This window comes from Pogona vitticeps, chromosome 7 (genome assembly GCF_051106095.1).
Source record: "Pogona vitticeps strain Pit_001003342236 chromosome 7, PviZW2.1, whole genome shotgun sequence".
Classification (NCBI taxonomy): Eukaryota; Metazoa; Chordata; class Lepidosauria; order Squamata; family Agamidae; genus Pogona; species Pogona vitticeps.
In genome coordinates this window covers 18,978,190-18,990,601 of record NC_135789.1, presented here as the reverse complement: position 1 = coordinate 18,990,601, position 12,412 = coordinate 18,978,190, and the positions used below count along the sequence as shown (strand labels likewise).

The 12,412-nt window shown below is 45.2% G+C and overlaps 1 long non-coding RNA gene across 1 annotated transcript in view; it reads right to left on the bottom strand.

Moving 5' to 3' along the window:
- Positions 1–5,245: 5,245 nt before the first annotated feature.
- Positions 5,246–12,412, bottom strand: part of LOC110079303 (uncharacterized) — a 16,361-nt gene continuing 9,194 nt past the window's right edge. Inside the window, exon 4 of the long non-coding RNA XR_012080627.2 lies at positions 5,246–9,488. This is a non-coding gene — a long non-coding RNA (uncharacterized LOC110079303). The remainder of the gene's footprint in view (positions 9,489–12,412) is intronic.

The window sequence follows — 12,412 nt, the reverse complement described above, 5'->3', positions numbered from 1 at the left end:
TGCAATAAGGAGCCAGGACTAGGCAGAGTCATTCCACGCCTCTTGATAGAAAAATAGGGAGTTTTAGCTTTTGCAGGGAAGCTGTTGCCGCCTGCTTGCTGTCGGTGGAAGCTTTCTAGCTTTTTAAGGACTTCAATTAGATGTTGGGTTTCTAGGGGGGGAAAGAAGAAGAAAAAGGAGGGCAACAAGCAGGATCGGGACTGGAAACTGAGCACTAACAGGAAAGAAAGGTTTCTAGGGGTTTAGAAATTTGAGGTCTCCACAACTCTCTGTTTACAAAGGTTAGTTGATAAGCTGTTGGGCTCAATCCCTCCCCAGGAGGTGAGCAACCAGCAATACCAAAAATACGAATCTTTTTCTTCTCCCTAATCTAGCAAGATACACCTGAAAAAAAAAAAGCCCAAGTGTGGATATTTTTTGGGGAAAAATGCATTTAAACCATCTCCCCCCCCCCCCCCCCCCGTGTTCATTGAAGGCGTGTTCTGCCTCCACACTATAGATGGAGTGGCCTTAATCTGTTCCCCTCCAGATCGCTTTCGACCTGAGCTAGCCTTTTTCCAGCTGGCTCTTGCCCGGTGGGGCTGCCTGGCCCATAAAGAAGTGCCTCTGCCCGCCAGGGTTTGATCTGGAACCCTTCCCAGTCCATTGGGACAAGGGCTCCCACAAATCTGGAAAAGGATAATATGGGGGGGGACAGGAGGCGGCAAGAGGCACGGCTGCTCCCTCTGGCTCTTTTTGGGGGGGGCCAAATTGTCACGTGGCAGGCGGTGGAGGAAGTCCTGAACCTCCCTCTCTCCTGACAGCAGAAAAAGAGGATGCCGCCACCATCATGTCATCCATGGTGATGGGTCTTTCCCACAAGAGGGTGCTTTAGGCCAAGAGGTTGGATAATAAGCTTTATTAACCCTACTCCTAAATGGCCGGTCTCCTTGCTAGGAAAAATGGGGGGGGGGGGAGCTGGGCCAAACCCTTCCAGCCTTTGGGACCTCTGGGATAAAGGATCTCGCCGTGGGCGTTGGTGGTGGTGGGGAATCCTCAGGGACAGGTTTTTCCTCAAGACTGGAACCCTCTGCCCATGGAAGCTCAGCTAGGCTGGCGAGGGAAACATCACTGAAGGCCCAAGATTGTCCAGGTGGTATTTCCAATTTACGATGACAGATCCGAGCACTTGGACAAGGATGGAGAAAGTAAATTATGGAGGGTGGGTGGGTGGAAGTCTGGCTCCTTTGCAGCATGATGCTGAACTCTTGATGGGACGCCACAGCTTGTGGAAAGATAAGGGGTCCCGGGTTCAGGTGAAGCCCAAATTCCCTCGAAGGAAGCTCAGACCGTAAACCTCTGAGCGTCTCCAAAGGCAGGGGGGGTCCCTGGGAGAGAAACTCCCTCTTGCTGGGAAAAGGGGGGAAGGCAGCAGGGAAAGAGGAAGTGCCCCATGTGAGACAGACCGATTCCCTTGAGGAATCCACGGACTTAAATCTGGAAGGGCCCAGCTGGGAGGTGGACGGGGCTTTGTGGAGGTTGCCTCTTCACAGGGTCAACCCCCCCCCCGTTTGTGTCCAGTTTAATGGTTCAAATCCAAAATATTGAGGGTTTTTTTTTGGGGGGGGTGACTTTCCAAAACCCAGCAGCAGAGGTGGGGGGGAGAAATGGCAACCGCCTGTAGTGATTGAAATGTGGGCCTTTTTAAAAGGCCGGATTGAAGAGGGGTCACCTGTCGGAAGACCCTAGAAACGCTCCTGGCGCTCAGTCAGGCGGACAAGAGAAGGGAACACAGAAGCAGCCGCCTTCCTTTTTATCCACCTCTCTCTTCATATCGGGGGGGGGTGGACTTCTAGGGAGGGAATTGAGGATGGAAAGATGCCGCCTGTGTTTTGAACGGAAAATTGAGACGCAGAAGCCCTGAGGGCACGTTTATGGAACAGGCTGCCTCGGAAAAGCACATGGCATCGCTTGTTGTCACTCTCGGGCTTTCTCTGCAGCAACTGTAAATTTTATATATATATTATATACATATATATTTTCCACCTCTGCTCCCTTGCTGATTTTGCAACAGGGTCTGGCTGTGAAAAATCAAAGCTTGCACTCTGCACCTCCTCAGAGGAATCGTCTTCCTCAGTTCCAGGTCCATGCATGTTCTGCACCTGTGGGTGTATCTCAAGTCCCTGGAAAGTAAATACCAATTTTATCAGCCCAAGTCTCTGTTTTTTGTCTTTCGCCATCAAGTACCTGCAAAGACTCTGTGGATCCTGGGAGCTGCTGTTGGTCTGCTTCTGGTTCTTTGTGGCTTCTGTGAATGCACACTAATGGGTTAAGCCTGTGCATGCGTGGAGGCCTCCAAACATTCTAGAGCTTAAAGTAACCATTTTAGCCCCTCCCCTCAAGGCCTCATGGTCCACCTGCCCTAACAGTTCTTATTTTTCTGCTGCTGAAAGAGGTGTCTTTCCTTAGAGCTCCTTCACATTCTGTAAACGCAAGTGGAACAATTGTTCGTTTTCTTTCTCTTTTAGCACCTTTTATAAGAGTTATCGTTTTTCCTTTTGTTTTAAAGAAAAAAAAGAGAAAGAAGGACTTTCGTTTGTTCCCCCCTCCCTTTCTCACCTTTTATGGCACCTACTTTCTTTCAAACATGTCCCTTTTGTTTAAGAAGATTCCTACCTCTGAGGGACACAATTTGTGCCTTTGTTGCTTGGGCGAAGCCCATCAGTGTACACCCTGCATTCTTTTTAAGTTTTACGAAGCAGGCTTTGAAATTGAGACAGCGCTTTGGCGTCTCTTTGTGGGAGAAGTCATTACAACCCCCAATCATGGACACTCCCTCCCTGACACTGCCATTTCCCCTGCTACTACAGTGGTGCCTCACATAGCGATGTTAATTGGTTCCAAAAAAAACATCGCTATGCGAAACACCATTTCCCATAGGAATGCATTGGAAACCGGTTAATCCGTTCCAATTGGAACGGATTGCTGTCGTTAAGCGAAAAAACCCATAGGAAACATCGCTAAGCGAAACAATGTATCCTCCATTGGAATGTATTGAAGCTGACTCAATACATTTTAATGGCTTTGCGAAGTCAATTTTTGCAATTTTAAATGTGTCATACAAGGGTCAAAAATGGTTTTAAATGCTTGAATTAGCTTCTGCACCCTCTAAAACGGATGCAAAAGTTAATTTGGCTTTTATCTGACTTTTCATTAATTTATGGTGAATTTTTTCCCCCCAACTTTTGACAGCTGTCAAAATCTGACAGCTCCATTATTTCCTATGGGGGAAGAAAAAATTCACAAAAAATTAATGAAGACTCAGCAACTGTTCTAAATTCTTGGGTTCGTTAGAGGACCCCCTAAGTTGTGTGCAAACCTGATTTGGCTTTGATCTGAACTTTCGTTAATTTTTTGTAAATTGTTTTCTCCCCCATAGGAAAGCATGGAGCTGTGAGATTTTGACAGGTCCATTGGTTCCTATGGGCCAAAAAAAAATTCACAAAAAATTAACGAAAAGTCAGATCAAAGCCAAATCAGGTTTGCACATGACTTAAGGGGTCCTCTAACGAATCCAAGCATTTAGAACCGTTTTTGACCCTTCTAAGACACTTTTTTAATTGGAAAAAAAACATCGTTAAGTGAAGCAGGGGACCTAAAATCGCATTCGTTATGCGAAGCATGGTCCCAAACTTCGCTAAGCGAAAATCGCCCATAGGAAACATCGTTATGCGATGCATATTATTTTCTAAAAAAACACATCGTTATGCGAATTCATCACTAAACGAGGCAATCGTTAAGCGAGGCACCACTGTACTTCGTCTTCCTCTCCACAGCCTAAGCTAATCCCTCTCTTCAAACTGTTAACAGAAAGAAGCATCAGACTGCTAAGATTCAGAAAGACGAAATCGGCTTCCTCACAACAGCATTGGATCACCTCATGGGCATTGGAAACCCCATCCCTGCTGTTTGCGGGACCAACTGCTACAGCTGATATTTCAGTAGATATTTAAGCCACCCCTCCTCAGTGCCTTCTAGCCCCAGCTCGCCTCCAGACACGCGATCGCTGCTGGGCTCTGAGCCTCAAGGCTCCCCGGACGTCAGCACCATCATGAGAAAGAAGGCTTAAGGGCACTATCAACCTGCCTGATACTGAGCAGGGCAAGTCTCCGAGGCATTCGGGGCTCAAAGGCTTTGAAAGACCTAAGATTTGCAAGCATACGTCTAAGAACTACAGAGAAAAATCTCAGTACCACAGACTCCACCACTCTCCTGATACCAGGAAATACAGGAAACGATGATACCATGGTGCCTCTGAATCCGACTACTCTCCATCTCCTGATACCAAAAGACACAAGAAGAGATGGTACCATGAAGCCTCCCTGGTACTGCCATCTCATAAGACTCGGGCACCTCCAGTACCGACCAAGACCAGGACGGAGGTCCCTTTGGTACCGATAGGGACTAACAAGAGGCATTCTGGCCCCTCTGCTCATACCATCCCGAAGGTACCTGAGCCACTCGGTACATAGGATGCTGGTACTGTGTCCCGGTACCAAGCAGAAGGCTAAAACATGCTGGTACCGTGCATGGTACCAAGCGGAAGGCTAAAACAATATATGCGCATAAGAAATGCATTGTACTGAAGTATTCTGAAGAAAGATACTGAATACTGATGATACTGAGGAAGGATACTGAAAAAGAAGCCAAAAGTCCCTTTTCACTTCTGATGCTCCACTTTCTTCTACTGACTCTGAGTCTTCCGACTCCGTGGTACCAGACCACTCACTCCTAACCTGAACACGCCAGACTCTGATATTTATGATGGCTTTCCTTTATCCCTCACTTCCGAATTTCATTCATGTTCTAACATGATACAGAGGATTGATAAGGCTCTTGATTTAACAGTTCATCAACTTCAGACAGTCTGATAAGGTTTGTGCAGATATTGATGAGGAATCAGCACCTTCCCTGCGCTTGTCCTTTCCCATCTTTATTCCACTTACTTCAATAGACCTGGGAAAAGTCCTTCTCTGTGCCTCAAATGTCCAGGCGTGTAGAAAATCTGTACAAGACCTATGGTACTAATACAGTTTTTGACTAGGCATCCTCCTCCTTATTCTGTGGCTGTGGACGCCACACAAGCCAGATCACGTTCAAGATCTACTATCACACCAAGTAACAAGGAGGTTAGAAAGCTCATCTTTGCCCATCAGGGCTGCAAACTACATGGCAGCTATGGGTGCCTACCATATCAACCTCTCTCTCTTTTTTTAAAAAATAAATTTTATTATTTTTTTCTACATACAAAAACACACACTCATGAAAAAAAAACAAGTCAAAACAATACTAGTAAAATCAAAAACAAAACAAAACCCCACATGTATAGGCCGGGGGGAGGCATTCCATACAAAATTTCCATTCTTAAAAGTCTGACTGCATCAACCTTATTACTCTATGAAAATTCCAAGTGTGATCCATCCTAAAATTGTACTAAATTCTAATAATTATTTCTCTCACATCCTTGGCTTCCAATTATTCCTCAGAATATCCGTGCTACCATTATGAAAAGAAAAAAGAAAAGAAAAGAAAAAACGCATTTCAGCCACTAACACCATAAAAAAGTTTAGAATCTATATAAATATATATTCCATATCAAAATTTCATATAGTATCAATATTTCAGAGAATAAGTATATTCAAGTATCTTGCCTTCTAAATTTAAGCATGTTGCAATGCATTTCTTTATATATATGCCTTAAAATCATCAATTTCTAATGTTATATTCATCATAAACAGAGTCACAAGGTATATTTATCTAGCTTAATAATCTCCCATGCTCTATTAAGAGTCTATTTTCCATCGACATATACATGTATTTCATATCCAGATTTTACCTTTCACCAATAATTCAAAAATTATCCAGATCTCTCATAACATTATTAACCTACAGTTGATTTACATCTTAAAGTATACCTTAAAAGTCCTCAATTTCTAATATTATGTTCATCATACATATTCCAGATTACACAATTAATAATTCTTAATCGTCATTTTTCTCCAAATATAATCAGAATCGTTTTACTATTATAATCATCAATTATTCCTTTTTCCTAATGTTATAATACCATCTATGGAACCCAGTTAAACTATTTTGTCTCTGATTTGGATTTTTCCCAATCATCATAATTTGCCATTGAAAACAAGCAATGCCTGGTTTGTAATCATTCCATCTCCCTTTACGCCTTTTTTCACTTTTCTGATTTCCATATTCACCCATCAAATTAGGACACATCTCATTTCCACCCCTCTGGTTCTCTTTCTCACAATACCCCTGTTTTCCTAACCTGCTTTTTAAGGATTTTGCAGTCCTTTCTTGTGCTACTGAAATGAGTTGCTCTCCGGCTTCTGTTTCAGTACGCTGTTCTTGTGGAGATTCCCAATTCTGTTTTTTTCTTCAGCTCCGAAAGTACAGTCTGGAGTTCCGAAAACTGCTCTTGAAGACAGTTCATAATGTTGACTTTCATATTCTGAAAGGCCTTTATAATCTCTCAGGTTGTATCCATCCTTATTGGAAGGTAGATAAACAAAGATGCTTTCTAATCCCTGATTTCAAAATATGGAGCTATAAACAGCGGGGAGCTACAAACAGCGAGGCAGCAAGAAATCTGGGACTCTCCAGATTTCTGCTGCATGCCGAGAATTCAGAATCCCCCCCGAGAAATTGGGGGCAGGGGGGCGAGGAGAAGCCCTCCCTTGGGTCATAAGACAGCGGAGGACTTCTGGGGGGTGGAAAGCAACCACCCCCTCAGATCACTCGTCTAGACAAAAGGATTCCGTTGACGCCATTTTTTTATGGTTGTCCTAGCTGTAAAAGCTCCGTGGCAGGAGGGAGAAGCACGAAGATTCATGAAGGACTGCATCAACAGAGCCAATTAGTTTCAACGCTCGTAAGTACAAAATAAACTTAAGCGACTGATTTTGAGAAGATAGTGTAATCTTGAAGCGGCAAGTAAGCTTTAAACCCAAACAGATCAGTATTTTATTACTGCGTCACGCCTGAAAAGAGGAGCTGGGGCGGACAAGGACAGAGACTTTTGTTATCTACCTCCTGTCCTCGATGGGAACACATAGTAACTTTTATGAACTTTTATAATAATAAAAAAAGGGAAGAAAAGAAGGTCCAAGGAGATTCTGTAAGAGGTGGACTTTAACTTACTGGGACTGATTCTTAATTTATAACCGAAGCTGGAGAAAGCTGGAGTCTGGGACTCCAGCTCTGTTGAGGAACTGACGTTTACAACTTAAGTACTTTATGGCTTTTGGCTGGGAGAAGCAAAACAAACAGCAAGCCATGTTTCTCCAAATGAGGTGCATATCAGCCTCTCTAACCGTGCACTACCCTCTCTTCAGGCAGCCCCAGCAGAACCTAAACTGAAAGGGCTTGCTCTCCATTAAGACACCATGTCCCTCTCTCGGCAAGATAGTGTGACAACAGGTCACATTATCAAGGCCACCTCCAAACAACTCATGACTGGAGTATCCTTGAGACGACACGATTGGCTTAGGTCAGTCATCATTTCTGATGATGTCCGATTCGGAATAGGGGGCTTGCTTTTTAATGGCTCCAGGTTACAATGGGGTCTTGAGAACTTAATCCGTATTGGAAGGCGGTTCTCAAGTCAAAAAGTTCTCAAGTCAAATCTGCATTTCCCATAGGAATGCATTGAAAACCATTTGATCCGTATCTGCTCTTTTCCGTCCATAGAAACTAATGGGAAGCTGCTATTCTGCCTTTGACTACTAGAGGGGGATATTTTGTTTCTTTTTTTTCTTAGGTCAAGAAAGGTTCAGGGAAGGCAGGGAAAATACAGTCCAGGCAGTACAGTACCAGGCAGTCTGAAGACTGTCTCCCAATCCACTCTCTAAACGCTGGGAGGAGTGAGAAAGCAGACAGGCACCCTTTTCACTGGCCAACAGTTAACTGAAAGTTCAAATTTTGCACTTTCCCTGCCTCCCACGTGGTTTTTTTTTTCCAGTTCTTAACTCAAATCTAAGTATGTAAGTCAAGTCAATATTTTCCTGTGAGAGTGGTTCTTAAGTCAAAATGTTCTTAACTCGAGCCGTTCTTAAGTCAAGACCCCACTGTATTTGATCCCTAGATTGACAACATCCTGGACAGCCTTCAAAGAATGAGGAAAACAGCATGGTTGTACAACGTTCAGCCTTATTATAGATCCCAAAAATTCCCATTGATGCATCAGTACTCTTATAGTGTATACAGACCTTATACTTCTCAACAAAGATACCTCCCTCAACAGTTGGCTCAATACCAACCCAGGCAATCCAATCAATGTTGCTGTCCCCGCCATTCCTATAGGAAGTCTGACAAAAAACCCAACAGTCTGTGACTTCCTTCCGCTTACCATCCCTTGATTCTGTGTCACTCGTTCAGTATGCCTTACTCCCTTCTTTCTGCAGGGACCCACATCACCTCGGATGCCTGGGCTCTTTCCATCGTCACCTATGGGTGCACCATAGAGTTTTGGGATACACCGCCCCAGCGGGTGATTTACACTCACTCTTCTACCACCATATGAGATGAGGTAAAGATCCTTTTTGGAAAATCAGACATGTCCTGCCACTCCAGGTCCCTCTGATCCAGGTTTTCTCAGGATACTTCTGGTTCCGCCCTCCAAAAAAAGGGGGAGCAGATTACTACGCCCCATTTTAGACCTAAGGGTCCTGATTTTTCTTCATCAACCAGTGCCGTTTTCGCATGGTGACCTTGAAACATATCCTTCCACTAATTTGACAAGGAGAGTGGTTTACTTTGATAGACTTGAGTGACGCCTGCTTCCACATCTACATCAGAAGCGATCATCGCGAATACCTCCACTTCTCTCTAGGAAGGTCCATTTCAGAGTTCAGCGCCTTGCCATTCAGCTCTCGATGGCACCTTGAGTGTTCACAAAATGTATGGCTCCGGTGCCAGCCTTCCTCCATCGATTGGGCATAGCCATCTATCTATACATAGACAGTTGGCTTCTCGTTGCTCACTCAAAAGATCAAGCGATAAAACACACCAACATCATCCGTTCTCTCTTGGCAGATCTGGTCTCAAGGTCAACAAAAAGAAATCGGTTCTTCCCTCTCACACAGTAGCTTACATAGGGGCCGTATTGGACTCTTGACCGGCAAGAGCTTTTCCTTTCACAGAATTTGTTCCCCGATAAGTCACTCCCCTCCGTTGTCTTGGATCACAGCACATCAGGCCAAAAATATTCGGGGGCTCATGATTTCCACCACGTCTGTCATAAAGCACGCGAGGCTCAAGATACGGTCCCTTCAGGCCTGGCATCTACCCTTTCTTTGTGGTCTCTGTGAATGCCTGCACAGGACGTCCGGAAGATTCTAGAGCTTTAGAAAAAGAGTCAATTAGCTCCCCCCAGAGGGTATATAGGCCCTGCCTCCTCCGTCTTCCTTTCAGTTCCTCTTTTTCTGCCGTTCCTGTAGGACGCAGGAAGAGCAGAGCAATCAACCGTTAAGTACTCTAGCTTAGCTAGTTTTTTTCTAATCCCTTTTTTATTTTACTTTATGGTTGTTCGACAGAAACTACTATTTTTGTTGTTTTACCTGCTGTTCTGTTGCGTTTCCCCCCCCCATCAACAGATCTCCCTTCTTTTGTTTATGGCCCCTCGGGGCTTCAAGCAGTGTGCCATCTGCTCCCGCAAAATCCCCTTATCAGACGGGCATAATAAATGCTTGTTTTGTTTGGGAGAATCGCATCTTGATCAGTCTTGCATTGCCTGCAAAGTTTTTTCTAAGCAAGTTATCAAGCGAAGGCGGCAAAGACTTAGGTCTTTCCTCTACGAAAAGACTCTTTTTCCCGCCATGGAGAGTGCCTCTCTTCCAGCACTATCTCCCCCGCGTGCTGAGGCGTCTAAGCAGACCAGGCGGCGCTTACCATTTCTTTGCCGCTCTAAACTGCCTAAAGCCAAAGCGCTTTCTCGTCCTACTATGCCTACAAAAAAGAAGACCACTGATAAACCAAAGTGAAGAAACCATCTAAACTGCCTGTTGTGCCTCCTCCTGCTCCCTCGATATTGCTCGAGGAGTCTTCGAGGGAAGCAATTGGACTTTCTGATACAGAGGAGCACATTAGCCTAGACGGCTCAGAATACCATGTACATGTCACCTAACTCTGGCCAATTTGAGACTGTGCCAGACATCAGCCAGGCCGTTGCCCATTCAAGCCCTCGATACTCAGGGCAGGCTGATACCAAGTCTCCGTCCAAACAGGAGTCTGCTCACAACACTCTTAGGAAGCATACTGGAAAGTGTAGTCATACTACTCCGTACCAGCCTCGGGATGAAGGCGATGGGTACCGTCCACAGGGCCCGCCACAATTTGGCCACCCTTACTACACTCCATTCCGGCCGTACCCATACCAAGGCTATGCCTACCCACCAGAGTTTCCAGGCACCACCGTCCCTCAGCCATCCTGGCACCATACTGTGGCTCCTCCTATTCTACACCAGCCACAAGTGAATCTTTTTACTCCGCAGGCACCATCCCGTAAAAGGTGATTCCCTATGGTATGTGCAGCACTTTCTAAGCGTGCTAAGTGCAGCAGCTGGCACTCCTTGGTCCAGGCTATGACGCTCTACTCCGGTCCTGGTGTCCACGATACCGACCCCTTCTTTCCATCCACCCAATTGGATGTGGATATGGTACCAGAAGATACAGTGCCAAAGTGCTCTCCCTCTCTCACCTCGCAATCGTCCCATGATAACCACTCTACAGCATCCAGTGATTCAGACGCTCCTGACGCAGGTGGCTAGGGTTCGTCATCCCAACCCTCATTAGAGGATTTTTCATCATACGCGCAACTTATCATGCGCATGGGAAAAACATTCCAACTAGATGCACAGATCCCTCAACAAGAACAGGACCTAGTTTTTCACGACATGGAGCAGGACAAAGCCTCCCCTCCTAGCCTAAGCCTTATTCCAGCTCTCTTTGAACTGGTAAAAACTTCATGGGACAAATCTCCTGCAATGGCTCAAGTGCCTCGCAAAATCAAACACCATTACAAGACGCATGGTTCGGACTCTGATTTCCTTACCAAGCACCCTTCGCCCAACTCCATTGTGGTTGAAGCTACTCAATACAAATCCCATACCTGATCATCGGTTACGCCTATTGACAAAGAAGGAAAGAAATCGGACACTTTTGGCAAAAAGCTCTATACCTTTGCTGCCCTACTAATTAAAATAACTACCAAGCGGCCATATCAGAAGCACTTGTGGAACAAGATAATCCCAGTGTTACAGTCCTTGCCTGATCCTTCAAAAACCGAGGCCCTCAACGTCTACGAAGAGGCTAATACCCTCACCAGACAACTGCGATTCGCCGCAAAGCACACGGCAGACATTGCCTCCAAGTCTATGTTGACTGCTATCGCTGTTAGATGCCACGCCTGGCTTACAACAGCCAGTATCCTTGACAACACAAAGATGAAAATCAAAGATCTTCCCTTCGATGCTGTTGGACTATTTACAGTAATTCCAAAAGTGATGAAATCATGGAAAACATTCATAAAATGAGAAAGAGAGCGAAATCCTACGTACCATACCAGCCGTATTGGTACCAGAAACAGGCCTACAGAAAGCCAATCTTCCGCCCAGTGCCAACCCTCTCGGTACAATAAGCAACAACACGACCGGACTTAACAAACCCAGCAGTCCACCGCTCCGCTGTTCAAGCAGCAACGTTTCCGCAGCCCCAAGCAGTCCTTTCGTGAGACTCAGCACAGGGGTGAGCAGTTCTCATAACTCTCCATTTTCCACAAGATTGTCCCCATTCCTGCATGAATGGCGTAACATCACTACTGACAAATGGGTTCTCAGTATCATTCAGAAAGGCCACAGAATTGAATTCTCATGAACCCCCTTACCAAACAGTCAAGTCTCCCCCATTTTCCATGCCACTGCATTTGGAAATTTCATCCTTGCTATCCAAAGGGGCCATAATTAGGATCCCACCATATGACATCAGCGATGGGTTTTTCTCTTGCTACTTCACAGTCCCAAAGAAGGATGGGGGTATAAGACCCATCATGGATCTCAGAGGCCTTAACTGGTACATATTTTACAAGAAGTTTTGTATGCTTATTCTTGATTCCATTCTCCCTCTTTTGTCTCAGGTGAACTGGTTCATCACCATCCACTTACAAGACACTTATTTCCATATTTCCATCCACCCATCTCATCAAAAATTTTTCCGATTCCGGTTCCACCATGACACCTTCCAATTCATGGCCTACCGTTCGGGCTCTCCACGGCCCCCAGGACATTCACGAAATGCATGGCACCAGTCATAGCATACCTCCGAACCAAGGGGATAAAAATTTTCCCTTACATCGACGATT